At 44.0% G+C, this 18078-nt stretch overlaps 1 pseudogene; it reads right to left on the reverse strand.

Annotated features, from left to right (window-relative positions):
- Nucleotides 1-14393: 14393 nt before the first annotated feature.
- Nucleotides 14394-14869, reverse strand: LOC131753054 (2-iminobutanoate/2-iminopropanoate deaminase pseudogene; annotated as a pseudogene).
- Between the last annotated feature and the right edge of the window lie 3209 nt (nucleotides 14870-18078).

An 18078-nucleotide genomic window follows, 5' to 3' on the forward strand; every position in this document is an offset into this window, starting at 1 on the left:
GCTCTCAAATCCAGTCATTGGGACATATGACATCACAGTCTAGGAGGCTCTTTCCTCTCCCCGCTCCCCCCAACACACACACACACACACAGACACACACACACACACACACACACACACACACACACACTCATAAAGAAATGAAACAGCTCTTAAATTCATGTACTTAAGCATGTTTGTTAAGGTTATGTGACTGCAACCCCCAGAAATGAAAGACAAGGAAAACCCAGACGGCAGAGAGAAAAAAAGATGTTATCACAGAGGGATTTATTCTCCCTAATCAGAATCTTCTTCTGTTGAAAATCAATGCGTTGGCCACTAATCAAATGAAAACAATAAAAAAAAAAAAAAAAAAAAAAAAAACAAGACAAAACCTCTTGACTACAGCTTGAAACTCTTTTAAAAGAGCTCTCTTTGACGTGTTAAATCTCTGGTCCATCTAAAACAGCAAACTTTGTGACATGTGAGACTTCGTGTGACTTTGTCCCTCAACTGCGGACAACCATTCTGAGTGATCTTTACGTGCCTCATGTAGTAACTGGGATGGAGGGCCGGATGTCAGGGAAGTTAAGGTTTCTACTCACAGGAAGTCTGTAATCTAGTTTGGAAGGCCTAAGTAAGATGTGAAATAATTAACAAACTAAGCCAGACCACATATTAAAAGGTGTGGAAGGGTGAGACTGTCATCAGCGCTGTGTATTCCGACGGGTGTGCTGCAGATCAGCCTCCTCAGAAAGCAGGCTGAGCTAGGGATTAGGTCACAGGAAGATCTTGGGGGCCACACCTGTGGGGGGACGGAAGGACTCAGCCTGGCAGACGATGGAGCAGGGCTGTGGCGCAGGCCATCTGTGAGAAGCTCTGAAGCTGAGATGCCCCTTCAGAATGGTCCCCGTTGGGCCTTCAGACAGCCCCACACATTCCCACCAGTTGCTGGGTGTGGGATGCCCAGGTGGGAAGCTTGACCGAGAGCAAGGTGGCCTTTCCCAGGGTGGGCTGACAGCTGGGGGCTCCCCGCCTGGCCTGCACACTCCCAGCAGCTGAGGAATAGGTTCTTCAACCTCGAAGGGGCCATCTGGGCAGCACAGCACCCATGGGATGGTGGCTCCAGGTCACAACAAATTCCCCTGCTCTGGAAAGGGTCTCCCCTCAAAGGGAAGGCCCCGGAGGCCCCTGTTTCCTCACCCACCTCTACCTGGCTGCAAGATCTAAATCACCTGAGTCGAACTTATACATGCCAGCTTCTCCTGGGACTTGAAACTCTGCATCCACGCCCGAAGGATCGGTCCTGGAAGCCGAGGCACTGCCCTGCAAAGTGTAAATATTTCCACTGCTGAGATCCCTGGAGATTCTCTCTTCCTGCCCCCAGAAGCCAGGGTTTCAGCTCTCCTTCAGTTCTGTGAGGTACCCCAGGACGTTCCCAAGAAATCCATGTTTGGGTCTATATTCCAGAACTAGGTCTTGCTGATAGCAAAAAAAAAAAAAAAAAAAAAATTACCCTGATTAATAAGGATTATAAAGAGGACAGAAAGGCTCTATTATTGTGTGATTTTTGTGTGTATAATACCTAAACTTTCAGTCCCATGAAGGCGGGGAACAAATCTGCCTTATTTACTGTAGAATTCCCACTTAAAACAAGGTGATGGGCATAGCACGAGCATGTAACAAATATTTGTTCAGTGAATGAAGGAAGGAAGGAAGGAAAATATAGGACTACGATGCAGGCTGGGATCATCAAAAGGCTTCAAGAAGGAGATAAAACTTGATCTCGGCATTACATGGAAGGATTTAGTTGAACAGAAAAAGGGACCCTGCCAGGAAGAAAAGAGACATGAATACACAGATGAAGGAGGCCAGCTGCTTGGAGCAGAGGTTATGGATTACAGGATTAGGCCAGATTGTGCAGACTATTGAAACCCAGGGGGAGTGGGGTAAATTTCATGCGGAGAGCAGTAAGAAGATATTGCTGAGTCCCATGCAAAGGATAACTGGATTCCTCATCAGCTTCCTTCCTCTCTAGTGAAAACTCACACTGAGAGACAACCTAATGCCAAAACCTGTTAGAAATTTCCATCCACGGTTACTGCCAATGGAGCTGGGTTGAGAAAAATCTAACCAGAGCCAGACTGAAAAAAGCAATAAGACATGCTATACCTCCCTGGGATTATACTTCCTGTCTCAGAGACTGAGTTTCTGTGGCTACCAAAAAAACCAAATAATGAGCCGTATGGCAGGCAGGGTGAGATGCCTCTGTGCACCCTGTCTCTCTGCCAGAAAACTCAGGGCGAGAGAGAAGAGTTGATAGCAGCAGTGCATTGCATCCTAGAAGGTAAAACTCCACAAGTAAAATTCTACAGATTAAGAGAAGGATCTGGGTGGCAGTTCATGGGGATTGCAATCTACCCTGGAGGGTGTGGTCCACCCTGCGGATTCCAGTTGTCCCTGTGTTCCAATGGGTCTAGTTGGGTACCCCAACTAGATTAATTTCTTTGGGGACATAGGCAGAGGACTGAGCATATCAATCTGTCTCCAGCTCTGAATCTAAGAAAGGGAAGTACATATAGTGAGTAAATCAACAGCAATTAAAGGTCTGAGAGCAAACATCAAGTGTGAATAGATCTCTCTCTCTCTCGTTTGAAGCTCAGAAAAAGGAGGGGGTTGGTGGAAAACTTGAGGTCTGTGACATCACATTTAGACAAGGGAAAAAGGAAAAATGCCCAGAGAGCTCACAGGAAAAGCCTACAACTGAAAAATGATCCTATGCAGGATCCAGGAAAGAAATTAGGAAATGGTTTAGTATCCTTTATACAATGAAGGCAAGAAGGTGCATGTGATAAATTGTAAAAGTAATAAATACCATAAAGAGAAAACAGCTTGAAATGAAGGCAAAAGTGTTCATCATATTAAGACTTTCCTCGCACCAAAAAAAAAAAAAGGTGGGCTTCCCTGGTGGCGCAGTGGTTGAGAGTCCGCCTGCCGATGCGGGGGACACGGGTTCGTGCCCCGGTCCGGGGAGATCCCACGTGCCGCGGAGCGGCTAAGCCCGTGAGCCATGGCCGCTGGGCCTGTGCGTCCGGAGCCTGTGCTCCGCAACGGGAGAGGCCACAACAGTGAGAGGCCCGCATACCGCAAAAAAAAAAAAAAAAAAAAAAAAAGGTAAAGACAAAAGCAAAAAAAAAAAAAAAGAGAGAGAGAAGGGATTTACTGCAAGAACAGGGGGTGGTTTACAGACCCCTGGGGCACGAAGGAACAGAGCAGGGGCCTGAGAAAAGGCCGGAGCTGGACCATGGTAGGGTGGGGAGCAGGGTTCTGAGTTCTCTTTGCCTCGCTCCCTCACCACAATGGTATGATTAATAACCTTCATTTCTGTCCCAATGATAGGAGAAACAATACTATCTCATTTTAATATGCATTTCTTTGATTATTAGGGAAGTTGAGCATTTTTCATGTTTATCAATATTTCCATTAAGGCTGTTGTGAGGAATGAGATGAGAGAATAGAAAAAAAATTTTTTGAGAATAAATGAAGGCTGCTATGCTGCTCTACTTTTGTAAAAATTGAAGAGTGGTTTATACTGAGTACATATTTCAAATAAATTCTGAAGTTCATCAGGTTTCTATTAAAGAAGAGTAATATGTATGTATACAGAGCCCATTTCAGGTGATGGAATGGCACCCAAGAAAATAAGCACTAGATGGTTACATACGATACAGATCTGTCATTTAGCCTGAAAGCAAACCCCAAAAAAGGGAGAAGAAAGGTAAAAATGGTAAACCTACAAGAAATTCCATGTAATAGGTCATCTCTTCTAGACTGTCTTTGGCTGAATTTTGTGGGACTCTTCTACAGAGAAAGTGTGTATGTTCACTTAGCTCTAATTATAAGGTATTTTCCTCAAGCTTTAACCCAACAAAATCAGAATGGCTACTAGGAATTATTTGACGCTGTTTTCAGGGTTAGTTTTCTCACATAGAGGGTTGGTAAATACTAAAAGAAAGGGACAAATGCCTTTTCTAAGTTAGATTCTCAACAGCACAATGAGGAATAAAACTGAGTTATACTAACTCTTCCTCTTACTATAAAGAAGACATGATTCTACATGTATCTTCGAAAACAACAGTCTCCAGTTGGGCACTGTTTTTAGAGCATTCTTTTACATATTTTTTTCCCAACTGAGACTATGTCGTCACTGTAAAAACAACACATTATGTTACTGACCCTTAATTTTACAGAGACAGACCGAGATTCTTCTCCAGTAATGACTTCCAGGTGGACAGAGCAGCTCCACTGGGCCCCATCACCTGGTGGAAAAGGGATAATTCTAACTGGACCGAAGGATCCATCTTGCCAGAGTAAGTCAAAGGCCATTAGCACTTCCAAATACTCTGCCAAATGGTTCATTATAATCAGAAAGACATACAGATGACCAAAAAGCACATGAAAATATGCTCAACATCACTAATGATTAAAGAAATGCAAATCAAAACTACAGTGAGGTATCACTTCACACAGTTCAGAATGGCCATCATCAAGGACTTCCCTGGTGGTCCAGTGGTTAAGAATCCACCTTCCAATGCAGGGGATGCGAGTTCGATCCCTGGTTGGGGAACTAAGATCCCACATGCCGCAGGGCAACTAAGCTTGCTCACCCCAACTACTGAGCTCACGCACCTCAACTAGAGAGCCCGCGTGCCACAAGCTACAGAGCCCACGCACCCTGGAACCCACACACCACAACTAGAGAGAACTTTTCCTTATACTGTTGGTGGGAATGTAAATTGGTGCAGCTACTATGGAGAACAGTATGGAGGTTCCTTAACAAACAAAAAATAGGGCTACCATATGATCCAGCAATCCCACCCCTGGGCATATATCTGGAGAAAAACATAATTCCAAACGATACCTGCATCTCAATGTTCACTGCAGCACTATTTACAATAGCCAAGACATGGAAGCAACCTAAATGTTCATTGACAGAGGAGTGGATAAAGAAGGTGTGGTACATATATACAGTGGAATGTTACTCACCTTAAAAAGGAACGAAATAATGCCATTTACAGCAACACGGATGGACCTAGAGATTATCCTACTAAGCGAAGTAAGTCAGACAGAGAAAGACAAATATATGACATCACTTTTATGTGGAAACTAAAAACATGGTTCAAATGAACGTATTTACAGAACAAAAATACAGAATCACAGATGTAGAAAACAAACTTATGGTTACCAGCGGGGGAAAGGGGGTGGGGGGGGGATCAATTGGGAGATTGGGATTGACATATATACACATGTATGGTCAGGCCACTCACAATGGCTCTTCTCTTGCTCTCTGTACATCCCCTGCCCGACCAAGGCCTGCTTCACCTACACCATACTCACATGACTGACTGAACTTCCTTTGCCCCAGGCCCCAGCTAATGATAGTTTATCAAAAGGGCAATGAGGGTCATGCCCCTTTGCTGGTTTCCCTGGTAACTAATGAGCCCACCTGATGTCAATTTCCTTATAACTGGTAAACTACCCCTTCCCCCTGGGAGCGAAGACGGCCACCATGTCCTGCCCGCTGTCTACCACACATGGTGGGGTATGGCTCCAGGACCCTACTTCAGACAGGTAAGCTCCCCCATCCATTAAACCCTTGATGTCTCTGATTGCTGACTCTGGGCTCTTTCTTCAGTCTTGAAGCTGGGCAAGCACAGGCCTTGTAGGTCTGTGGGGCATAGCCCAACGACACCGCTATATATAAAATAGATAATTAATAAGGACCTACTGTATAGCACAGAGAACTGTATTCAATACTCTGTAATGATATAGGAAAAGAATCTAAAAAAAGAGAGCATATATGTATCTGTAAAACTGATTCACTTTGCTGTACACCTGAAACTAACACAACATTGTAAATCGACTATATGCCAATAAAAATTTTTTAAAAAGAATCAGAGGAGGGGCTTCCCTGGTGGCGCAGTGGTTGAGAGTCTGCCTGCCGATGCAGGGGACACGTGTTCGTGCCCCGGTCCGGGAAGATCCCACGTGCCGCAGAGCGGCTGGGCCCGTGAGCCATGGCCGCTGAGCCTGCACGTCCGGAGCCTGTGCTCCACAACGGAAGAGGCCACAACAGTAAGAGGCCCGCATACCTCAAAAAAAAAAAAAAAAAAAAAAAAGAATCAGAGGACTTCCCTGGTGGTCCAGTGGCTAAGACTCTGCCCACTCCCAATGCAGGGGCCCAGGTTTGATCCCTGGTCAGGGAACTAGATCCCACATGCCACAACTAAGAGTTTGCATGCCACAACTAAAACAAAATCCCACATGCTGTACCTAAGACCTGGTGCAGCCAAATAAATAAGTAAATATTTAAAAAAAAAAAAAAAGAATCAGAAAGAAATGTTCTTTACTAATTAACAGAGGATGGAGCACTCTGACTCCACTAGGGGGTCTGTATTTATGCAAATGAACACCCCACAAACATCTATAAACCCTAAAGTCTGCTTTTATTTTTTTCTATCCAGCTTCATTTTCTAACTCTCCATCCCAGAGGTATAACAAAGGAAGCAGCACTAGAGACTATTTTCACCTAGCTCCTCACAGACCATTTATTTGGTCCACATAAGACACGCCAAAACATGCAATGCAAATCTGATCAATGTTGAAATAGATCCTTTTTTAAAAGAATCTATTTTTCTGACCAGAGGTAACAGAAACAGGATATTTTATTCTAATTCCCCAATTTTTTTTTTAATAGAAAATCTTTCCAGGACGCCCACAGAACAATAAAGGAAGCCAAGCAGAACTCCTACACTTCTTCCTCTCAACCTGGGGAGTTATGCCTTTTCTGTATTAAAGATCAGCTTCTGATTTAGAAGGCCCTAGATATATAAGTTCACGAGGCCAAGTATCCAAAAGCAAGCCTCAACATCAAACGTGTCTAGAACTGTGACGTGACTTTCCAATGGATTCTCACAGTGGGAATACTTCAGTCATCTGCATAACATTTGAAGGAAAAACATCCACTAAGGGGGAGAAGGCAAGAACAAGCAAACCATTTTTCACATCTGAAAATCTTCCTGTTTTAAGAACTTCGAACAGTTGGAATTCAACTGGCCAGAAAGATCTGGATTTATACTTACTTCAAAGCAACTCAGCTAACTCTGGCTTTGTTTCTTGAGAGGTCTCCCTATGTTTCTGCAGCTCCTCTAACAGATTAAGAACTCAGGGGTCCATGGGCCAGTCTTTAAAACTGCTCCTCTGGATGAAGGAAAAGATGGTGTCAGCCGATAGGTTAGAGGGTCCCTGGAGAAGGAGAATCAGGCTTCACTTTCTTGACATAAGAGAACCCCTTTTAGCCTAAGCCATTTTGTGATCTAAGCCTGGCTACAAGGCTTGCCCTTGAACAGGGCTCCATAATTAATGATCTTAAGGAAGGGAATGCAGAAACAAGGCAGGAGCAGTCAAGAGTCAACAGTGCAGGCTTGGGGCAGGGTCCTGGTTCCTCAAAGGATATACATAATAATCTACCTTTGAGTTGGGCAGGAACTAAGGCCCCCACCCAGGTAGAAGATGGATTGATGATGTTGACCCTCCAGACTTCAATCAACTAAATCTTGGACTCTGTCAAACTTTGCCCCAATTCTACACTGAATTCTCCTCTGCTCAAGCCCCTTCATGAATATGCATGTACCCTTAGCTTGTAACTTCCCCAATTTTGCTTTTCTGGGAGGCACTGCTTTGGGAGAGACCCCCAGTGTTCTCCTTACTTGCTCAAGTAATAAATCCTTCCTTCTCCTGATCTTTGGCTTGGTTGTGTCTATTGGCTCAAAACCCACCAACAGATTCTTGCCAAAATCTTGGCTCTCTGTGTACTGATGCCGAACAGAAATATGGAGACAGAGTTATGGAGGAGAAAGAAAGAATGGCTCTATTTCTTTATTTTTTTTAACTTATTTATTTATTTATTTAGTTTTTGCGGTACGCAGGCCTCTCACTGTTGTGGCCTCTCTCGTTGCGGAGCACAGGCTCCGGATGCACAGGCTCAGCGGCCGTGGCTCACGGGCCCAGCCGCTCCGCGGTACGTGGGATCTTCCCGGACCGGGGCACGAACCCGCGTCCCCTGCGTCGGCAGGCGGACTCTCAACCACTGCACCACCGGGGAAGCCCTTAACTTATTTATTTATTTATTTTTGGCTGCATTGGGTCTTCATTGCTGCGCACGGGCTTTTCTCTAGTTGCAGTGAGCAGGGTCTACTCTTTGTTGCAGTGCGCAGGTTTCTCATTGCAGTGGCTTCTCTTGCTGTGGAGCACAGGCTCTAGGCGAGTGGGCTTCAGTAGTTGTGGCACATGGGCTCAGTAGTTGTGGCTCATGGGCTCTAGAGCACAGGCTCGGTAGTTGTGGCACACGGGCTTAGCTGCTCCTGCCATGTGGGATCTTCCCGGACCAGGGCTCGAACCCGTGTCCCCTGTTGGCAGGCGGATTCTTAACCACTGCACCACCAGGGAAGCCCAGAATGGCTTTATTTCTTTGCCAGGCAAAGAGGAAACACAGTAGGCTAGCGCCTCAAGAACTGTGCCCCCCTCCCTAGGGAAGAGGGACAGGTTATATAGTCAGGACTCCTGGTGATAAGGATCATGTGATAAGGATCAAGGCAATAACAGTCTTGCATTCTTCTTTCTTCTGCAAAGTTTCAAAAGGGTGGGGTTGCTGACAAGATTAGGGTGTGTAGAGGGTCTCAGGTGGTCTAATCTTGAAGAGCGGCTCTGGTCCCTTTAATCTTGCCTCAGGTGGTTTCATGGCTGCTCCTCCCTTGATTAGCAACTGTTTGAATCTACCCTTAGGAACTCAGGTAAGGTCATGGAGGCTGGAGTCTTGCCTACAAGAAATGTGGGACAAAAAGGCCTCCTTACCTGGGAGCCCCACAGGGCCCTGCTCAGCATCAAGATGAACTCAGTTTGGGGGTATCAAATGTACCGGTTTTCTAAGCAAGGTTATTTGCCTCCTTCACTGGGCATCCCCCACTCACACCACCCACATCTTAGGATGCAATTTTTTGTCTATCTGTTTGTTCCTTGGGGGAAGGGACAGTGTCATGGACTCCTTTCCCCCTCGCTCATTCCCCAGCACCTAGTGACCACAGCTCTCTCCTTGACCAGACTCTAGGCAGGCTCCTCTAAGTCCTTTTTCTTTTCTTTGTTTTAATTTTTATTAGAGTTGTTTTACAATGTTGTGTCAGTTTCTGCTGTACAGCAAAGTGTATCATTTATACATATACATATAACCACTCTTTTTTAGATTCTTTTACCATGTAAGTCAATACAAAGTATTGAGAAGAGTTCCCTGTGCTATACAGTAGGTCCTTATGAGTTATCTGTTTTATACATAGTATACGTCAATCCCAGTCTCCCAGTTTATCCCTCCCTCCACCCCCCCCCACTCCCGCTTTCCCCACTGGTAACCATAAGTTTGTTTTCTACATCTGTGCTAAGTCCTTTTTTTTAAAAAAAAAATACTTATTTATTTATTTGGCTGTGCTGGGTCTTAGTTGTGGCATGCGGGATCTTTCGTTGCAGCCTGTGGGATCTAATTCCCTGACCAGGGAATGAACCTGGGCCCCCTGCATTGGGAGCGTGGAGTCTTACCCACTGGACCGCCAGGGAAGTCCCTGTGCTAAGTCCTTTTTCAACTAGACCTCAACCTGGACTTGTGTCCATCCATGTTAGGCCTGCACTGCCCAGTTTTAGCAAGAATCTTGTTAAGTGCAGTTTACAGAGGACCCCACCCTTAATATCTGATCAAATTTCTCAACCCGCATCATCCTCTGGGTGATATCTGATCACTGTTGCCTGTCCTCAGCTGCAAACCTGTTCAGTTTGTTTAGCCAGAATCCCCCCTACCCCTCATGTTTCCTCCTAGTAATTTCCTTCCACTAACCCACTCCCTGCTCCTTGGCTGTAAATCCCCACTTTTTCTTGTTGACTCAGAATCAAGGTCAAATCTATGCCGGGGTCTCTTTTTCCCAGTTGCAATAGTTCCTGAATAAAATCTGTTTTTACAGCTTTAGCTACAGTCTGGCCCTGGTTTCCTTTGATAATAGCACAGTACCTGGGGTACTGTCTTCACTCAAAAACTGCATTAAGTGAATGATGGATAAGACAAATATGAATGAACAAACAAATGCATGAGTGAACCTTCAGCCCACTCCACTCTCAGGGGGCAGAGGTAAGCAGCACAGATGAAATGACAGCCCTCAAGTGTCTCTCTCCTTACTCTACGCTAGTACAGAATCGTTACCTCCTGCACGACTCTGACGGCCTTGTCGGGGAGGAAAAATATCTCTTCCTCTACTCATCTTACGTTCTCAGGCTGGGGCCCTGTACGCTGGACTCACAAAAGACAAATTAACAAGAGAAAAACATAAAAATTTATTTAGTATCAGTTTTATGTGACACAGGAGAATTCATAAGGAATGAAGACCGGAAGAAGCAGTTAAGCCCAAGTATTTTTACACTAGGTTTGATGAAGACTGGAAAGCCGTGGTAAAATGTGATAGGACACAAGGATATGAGATGAAGTTAGTAAACTGGGGGAAACTTAGCAAGGCCTGATCATTTGGATTCCTCTTGGCATCACTCCATCTGTGAAGATAAGGAGGGCACCTCTCTCATGAGGCTCTCATGACCCACTCTGGGGAAGAGGGGAGATGAGAGAATCCTTTCTGCACCTGCTATATCCCAAATTCCTTCAACCCGAAATTTTCAATATGTGAAGGTGCCATATTGTGAGGTAACATGTGTTTTACCCCATCAGCCAAACCCCTAATAACAAGGAGATGGGAACCACAATATGAAGAAGTAATTGAGCTAAGAGGCTCCTCTGAGTAATGATAAGAAAAACAAAAAAAGAAGAGTAGAAAGTGCAACAGAGTAGACACCTCCCCAAAACTAATAAAGACCATTAGAAAGCTCTGAGGCCTGACACCTGGGGGAGGGTTGATAGGAGCCATTGCACCTGTGTGGTTACAGACGCATGAATGAAATTTGATGACCCCAGCACAGGACCAAGTATGCACCTAGGGCACCAGCAAAGCAGGGGCACTAAAGAAGAGAGAGACTCTCAAAGGTGGGGCTTCATTGTGAAAATTTAATTATTCTTATTTTATTGTCTTCATGTATGTGCAATGTCATTGTCTCTGCAGGGTCAGGATCTCTACCACTCTACCCCTACACACACTCACAGAAACAAGTTTTGCACCTCTGGGAACCTAAATAAACAGCATGCTGAGGAACGCATGAGACGTCACCGTAGAGTAAAGAAAGACTGTGTGAGAAACTTTGAAAACTGTCTCACTGTTTCCAGTGACGCTTTGTGTATTTGTGAGCACACATGTGATTAGAGGCTGGAGCTGAGTCCTCATGTGATTAGCTCTGTGTGATTGTGTGTTCGTGTAAACGTCTGTAGAAGCATTTGTACACAAGACGTGGGTAAGTAAAGGATCCCAAATGGTGTCCCAATCTCAGAAATGTTGTCTCAGAAGTGAGACAGATTGAAACAATCTATAAAGAGAATAAGAAACAGAAAGGAAGTTAAGTCAGAAGAGGAAAAAGGCCAAAGTGTTACTGAAGAGTCACAAAATGTTACAAATTTAAAATAGATGTTTAGCACCAGTTATAACTTTGCCAGCTGCTGTGACATTTAAAAATTACCAACTCCATAATATGGTTTAAAGCAGTGTTTACCAACCTTAAATGGGTTTAGACATTCATCACTCACAGGTGAAAGAAGTTTAGGTCAAGCATAAGAAAAAACTTACTAAAGAACATAGTTTCTAGTTAATAGATGTCATTTGTGATATCTTCATTAACCTAAGCTATTATAAAATAGTGCATTACATTACAGAAAAAAGCAAAATTTCAGAGAAATAATTACCAATTTATCGTTCCTGGTTAATAGGAAGAAATCCACTTTCTGAAGAGAAGTACAGAAAACCTTTCATTCTGATTGCCTTGGCCAATGTAAAAATGAAGAAATAGAATGTGACATTTTAAATCTCATAGGTTTAGTGTAAACTGTTACAAAGTGGAAGAGGTATACAGATCTTAGCTGATTTCCCCCTGGAACCTGTTTTCCTGAAGGTTTAGGTATTTCACAAATCTCCTGCATTTGTGTAATGGTTTACCCTTTTTCAAAGGGCTTTTACATTTCTTTTTTTTTTTTTTTTGCGATACGCGGGCCTCTCACTGCTGTGGCCCCTCCCGTTGCAGAGCGCAGGCTCCGGACGCGCAGGCTCAGCGGCCATGGCTCACGGGCCCAGCCGCTCCACAGCACTTGGGATCTTCCCAGACCGGGGCACGAACCCGCGTCCCCTGCATCGGCAGGCGGACTCTCAACCACTGTGCTACCAGGGAAGCCTCCGGGCTTTTACATTTCTGATTCTTGCTGACCCCCATAACAACTTTGCACAGTGTTTGAGTATTAAGTGTGAGTTACAGAGAAGTTGTGTGGTTTATTTGAGGTGTCACAGTCTGTGACAGCCCCACTACAAGTGATTCTTATTCTATACTCATTAATGCCTCCCTAAAATAATACAAAGGGCATCCACACATCCATTCCAAGAAATGTAGAGCATTGTCCTGTGTTCCTGTGGGATTTCCTGCCAGGAAGGGAACACAAAGGCTGCCATCTTGGTGGTATGGGTTCATTCTGAGCAGTTGGTACCCAGGCCGTGATAAACATTTTAATATCATCTGTGATTACTGGTGTAAAGGAAAAGATCCTGTGTGGGGGTCAGGAAAGTTGAGTTCTCGTCCTGGTTTTTATTATTATTATTATTTTTTTTTTTTTTTTTTTTTTTTTGTGATATGCGGGCCTCTCACTGTTGTGGCCTCTCCTGTTGCGGGGCACAGGCTCCGGATGCGCAGGCTCAGCGGCCATGGCTCACGGGCCCAGCCGCTCCGCAGCATGTGGGATCTTCCCGGACCGGGGCACGAACCCGTATCCCCTGCATCGGCAGGCGGATTCTCAACCACTGCGCCACCAGGGACGCCCTGGTTTTTATTATTGAGAATACTGCAGCCATAGTGCCTAATACTTACTGAATGCTTACTTCAAATAACGCCAAGTGTGCCACATGCGGAGAATCAATTCTCACAGCCACCCTCTGCAGTAGGTAAGCTCAGCTTGTACTTTACTGATAAGAAAACCTAGATCCAGAGAAATGAAACAAGTTGCCCAAGGATACGTAGCTTCCTGAGAAGCCAGGACTTGAACTTGGCAGTCAATGCCAGAACTTGTGTTTCTGACCATTCTGAGAACCTGCCATTCACTGGTTGACTGATTTAGGCAATCTCTTAGTTTCTCTGGGTTCAGTTACCTTGATTACTTAGTAAAAAGGTTTCACTAAGTCCCTTCAAATTCCATATACATTATGGAAATTAGAGAAGAAATACAGCTGAAGTGTGATTTCTCCTTTGTTAATCAGTGTGTAAAAGTTGCTCTGAACCCAACAGATAAAACAGAAGGGCTTCACACCCCCACCTGTTTCCTCCATTGTAAACATCGTGTATCATATTTTTTTTTAAATAAAGTATTTTTAAAATTTATTTATTTATTTATTTATGTTTGGCTGTGTTGGGTCTTCGTTTCTGTGCAAGGGCTTTCTCCAGTTGCGGCGAGTGGGGGCCACTCTTCATCACGGTGCACAGGCCTCTCACTGTCGCGGTCTCTCCCGTTGCGGAGCACAGGCTCAGTAGTTGTGACTCACAGGCTTAGTTGCTCCACGAACGTGGGATCTTCCCAGACCAGGGCTCGAACCAGTGCCCCCTGCATTGGCAGGCAGATTCCCAACCACTGCGCCACCAGGGAAGCCCCATACTTTTTTATTTTATACTTTAGGTATGTTCCTAGTATGTTACAGACAGAATTTTATTTTATTTTATTTTATTTTATTTTTTAAAATCTGCATGCTATTTTATTTCCATTAGAAAAATAATATCTATATAAAATTTGGTCCAGTTTCTTCTCCTTTACCTCTACCATTCAAACTTAAATGGTTTAATTTTACTCAAGTAAAAGCAGAATCATGTATTTGACATGAAAACTAAATAGTTCACATCACTAAATTAATAGTTTAATTGAATTAGGTGTGCTCTTTATTATTTCTCAGGAATAGTAACTCATCTTTCCTATATGCTATTTCCCTTTACTTTTATTTTTCTGAGTAACTAGGTAATGTGTGTCTCTTTTCCCACATCCAGTAATATGAGTGTTATAGAATTGTAATTTATAACATCAGTAACTAGATTCATCACTAATCTTCAACTCATGTTCAATTCCCCTTATTATATGGTATTTCCATAATAACTTCAGATACTTCAGTCAACCTTACACTTTCCAACAAATACTGTAAAAATTAAGACGTTAGTTTAAAAACATTATTAAAACTCCAGACTAAATAACACCGGGCCCACTTGGAGTGATGCTGTCACGAGAGGTCCTCGGACAGCTACTGCTTCAATCTCAACACGGCCTCTTTGGGCCAAGCAGCAACCTGGTAAGCAGCTCTTGCTGGAAAACTACTCTGGAAATATTGTTTGTAGATGTGTCATCGACGGTATCAGAGTCGTTTATGTCAGCCAGCAAAACAGTTGTTTTTACCACATTCGTGAAGTCACAGCCTGCTGCTTTCAGAATGTCACCCATGTCTGTAAGAGCCTGTTTATTAGCCTCCTCTGCCACCCCTCCTGACACAAGCTGTCCACTTGCAGGATCCATGCCTAGCTGTCCTGAAATGTAAATGGTCCTGTCGACTAACACAGCCTCACTGTAGGGACCAGTGGCCACTGGGGCTTTCGCGGTGCTGATCACCTTTCTGATCAAAGACGACATGGCTAATCCCTTCCCCTTGCCGCCCCTACCCCACACGCGGCTCCTACTCGCGTCTCACGGGTCTCTACAGACAGAATTTTAAAATGAAAATGGTATGTTAAATTTACTGGATGGTTAACCTTTTAAAAAATTCTATTGTGGGGTTTCCCTGGTGGCGCAGTGGTTGAGAGTCCGCCTGCCGATGCAGGGGACGCGGGTTCGTGCCCCGGTCCGGGAGGATCCCACGTGCCGTGGAGCGGCTGGGCCCGTGAGCCATGGCCGCTGCGCCTGCGCGTCCAGAGCCTGTGCTCCGCAACGGGAGAGGCCACAGCGGTGAGAGGCCCGCGTACCGCAAAATAAATAAATAAATAATTTTTTAAAAAACAGAATTTTAAAATGAAAATGCTATGTTAAATTTACTGGATGATTAATCTTTTTAAAAATTCTATTGTGGGGCTTCCCTGGTGGCGCAGTGGTTGGGAGTCTGCCTGCTAATGCAGGGGACACGGGTTCGAGCCCTGGTCTGGGAGGATCCCACATGCCGTGGAGCAACTGGGCCCGTGAGCCACAACTACTGAGCCTGCGTGTCCGGAGCCTGTGCTCCACAACAAGAGAGACCGCGATAGTGAGAGGCCCGCGCACCACGATGAGGAGTGGCCCCCACTTGCCACAACTAGAGAAAGCCCTCACACAGAAACAAAGACCCAACACAGCAAAAATAAATAAATTAATTAATAAACTCCTACCCCCAACATCAAAAAAAAAAAATTCTACTGTGAATCTTTTTGTGTGTGTTGTTCTTAAATTTTATTATTTTTAAACCACTTTATTGAGGTATGTTTCACATATAAAAAGCTACACATATTTAATGTGCACAACTTGATGAGTTTGGAGATAAGTATACACTCATGAAACCATCATCATAATCAATGTCATAAACCTATCCATCACCTCTGGAAGTTTTCTCCTGCCCTCTTGTCATTATTTTCACTACTGTTATTAGTGATAAGAACACTTAACATAAGATCTATCCTTGGCAGCAAGTTTTTAAGCATACAATACAGTATTGTTAACTATATTGTGAATCATCTGTAAAATAAAGAACCATCCCTTTAAAATTGCTTTTGTAAAACTCAGATTTTCATTGTGAAGTGCTTAATTAGAAATGCTCCTATAATTCAACAGGTCTTTACACAGCTTTGTGCTTTTGTTCCACTATCCTAAACACAGCTTCAAAAAGGTAGTTCAATCTGATTAATATCAGTAATTCTTTCTTTCTTCCTAAATAGATTCTTCATTGTCCTCATTCTATGGAGGGGAGGCTTCTGGTCTCCCTGATGGTTTTCATGAACACATCAACCATTATTTTACTTCAGTGACATATTCTGTGGTGATAGCCGATCAATAAATTAAGGAAACATTGAAATCTAACACAGTCTGGTAAATAATCAGGACAAGATTAATGGTTATATTTAATGAAAGCCACCTGTTTGTTACAGCAGCTCACTTGCTTTCTTCATTTCATTTCAGATTCCAATAAACTGTGAATGCCTTGAAGCACACTCAACCCAGGCAGAGTAAACATAGGTCTCTGGGAGTAATCACCACCTCTTTGGGAACACACCCAATATCCACATGGTCTATAGCTGGAAGAGGGAAAGCATAGTCAACTGACGGGCTGTTTGCTGACTTGACCAATGGGCCTGTCCTTTTGTGCCTCCCTGGCTTCCATGAATGGACATGTGTTTTCTTGGTGTGCAGGCATCATCACAGAATGATGGAGCTCAGACAGTTAAATTTCTGGTCTTACAGGTCATATTTACCCTCCTCCCCAAAGCATGGTAAGTCAACCACCATAAATATTACCTAATTGTCAAAAGTGAAATAGACAGTTCCAACTTTGGTGACTTTTTAACAGAGTGACTGGAGTAAAATACAAGTTGAAGGGAGCAAAAAATCTTGCAGTCTATCTTTTGAGGACACTCATCAGTGAGTGTGTACACTCAAAAAGTCTAGAAGGACATAGTAAAAAACATGAACAGGGCTTCCCTGATGGCACAGGGGTTGAGAGTCCGCTGGCCGATGCAGGGGACACGGGTTCGTGCCCCGGTCCAGGAAGATCCCACGTGCCGCGGAGCGGCTGGGCCCGTGAGCCGTGGCCGCTGACCCTGCGCGTCCAGAGCCTGTGCCCCGCAACGGGAGAGGCTACGACAGTGAGAGGCCCTCATACCAAAAAAAAAAAAAAAAAAAAACCATGAACAATGACTATCTCTGGAAGTAAGATTAAGTGATTTCCTTTTTTAAATTGTTTACTATTTGTTTTTTCAAGCTGTTCTTTACAATTTTTTATTACATCTCAATAATAAAAAAATAACTTTTTGTTTTACTATTAGTTGAAATTATGTCATTCCCTAATATTTTGGTGGCAAATTTACAGTTAGGCCAGTGAATAAGAGATTAAAATTCATATCATTTTTATTCCCACTTTGAAACTAGGGTATACAAGTTTTCTCTGAGGAATCCATTTTCTATATAGTTATGCTAGTGATAAAATCTCATTCAGCTAAACTCTCCATTGTGGAGTGGCGAGAACACAAGAAATTCTAGTTTTAAAATAGGCCCTTCTGGGACTTCCCTGGTGGTGCAGTGGTTAAGAATCCGCCTGCCAATGCCGAGGACACGGGTTCGAGCCCTGGTCCGGGAAGATCCCACATGCCGCGGAGCCACTAACCCCCATACGCCACAACTACTGAGCCTGCGCTCTAGAGCCCATGAGCCACAACTACTGAAGCCTGTGCACCTAGAGACCGTGCTCCACAACAAGAGAAGCCACCGCAATGAGAAACCCGCGCCCCGCAACTAAGAGTAGACCCCGCTCGCCGCAACTAGAGGAAGCCCGCACGCAGCAACGAAGACCCAACGCAGCCATAAATAAATAAATAAATTTATTTATTTTTTAAAAAATAGACCCTTCTTACACAGAAAACTATTTATGTGGAAGTCATCACTTATCAAGGAACCTTAGCTAATCAAAGTATAGCCAAGTATCCTGACAATCCAAAAAGGCCTCTGAACAGTCCAAAAAAAGAGACGATAAAACATCTTGCTCAAAATAGAACCACTTGGGCTTTACCCTTTGTCAATTTTTTCTTGCTTTCAGTAAATGGAACAGAGTCCCAGAGTACAGAGAGAAACTGGCTCTATGTGACTAATTAACCAGTGTCTGGGTA

Source organism: Kogia breviceps, chromosome 3 (genome assembly GCF_026419965.1).
Source record: "Kogia breviceps isolate mKogBre1 chromosome 3, mKogBre1 haplotype 1, whole genome shotgun sequence".
NCBI lineage: Eukaryota > Metazoa > Chordata > Mammalia > Artiodactyla > Physeteridae > Kogia > Kogia breviceps.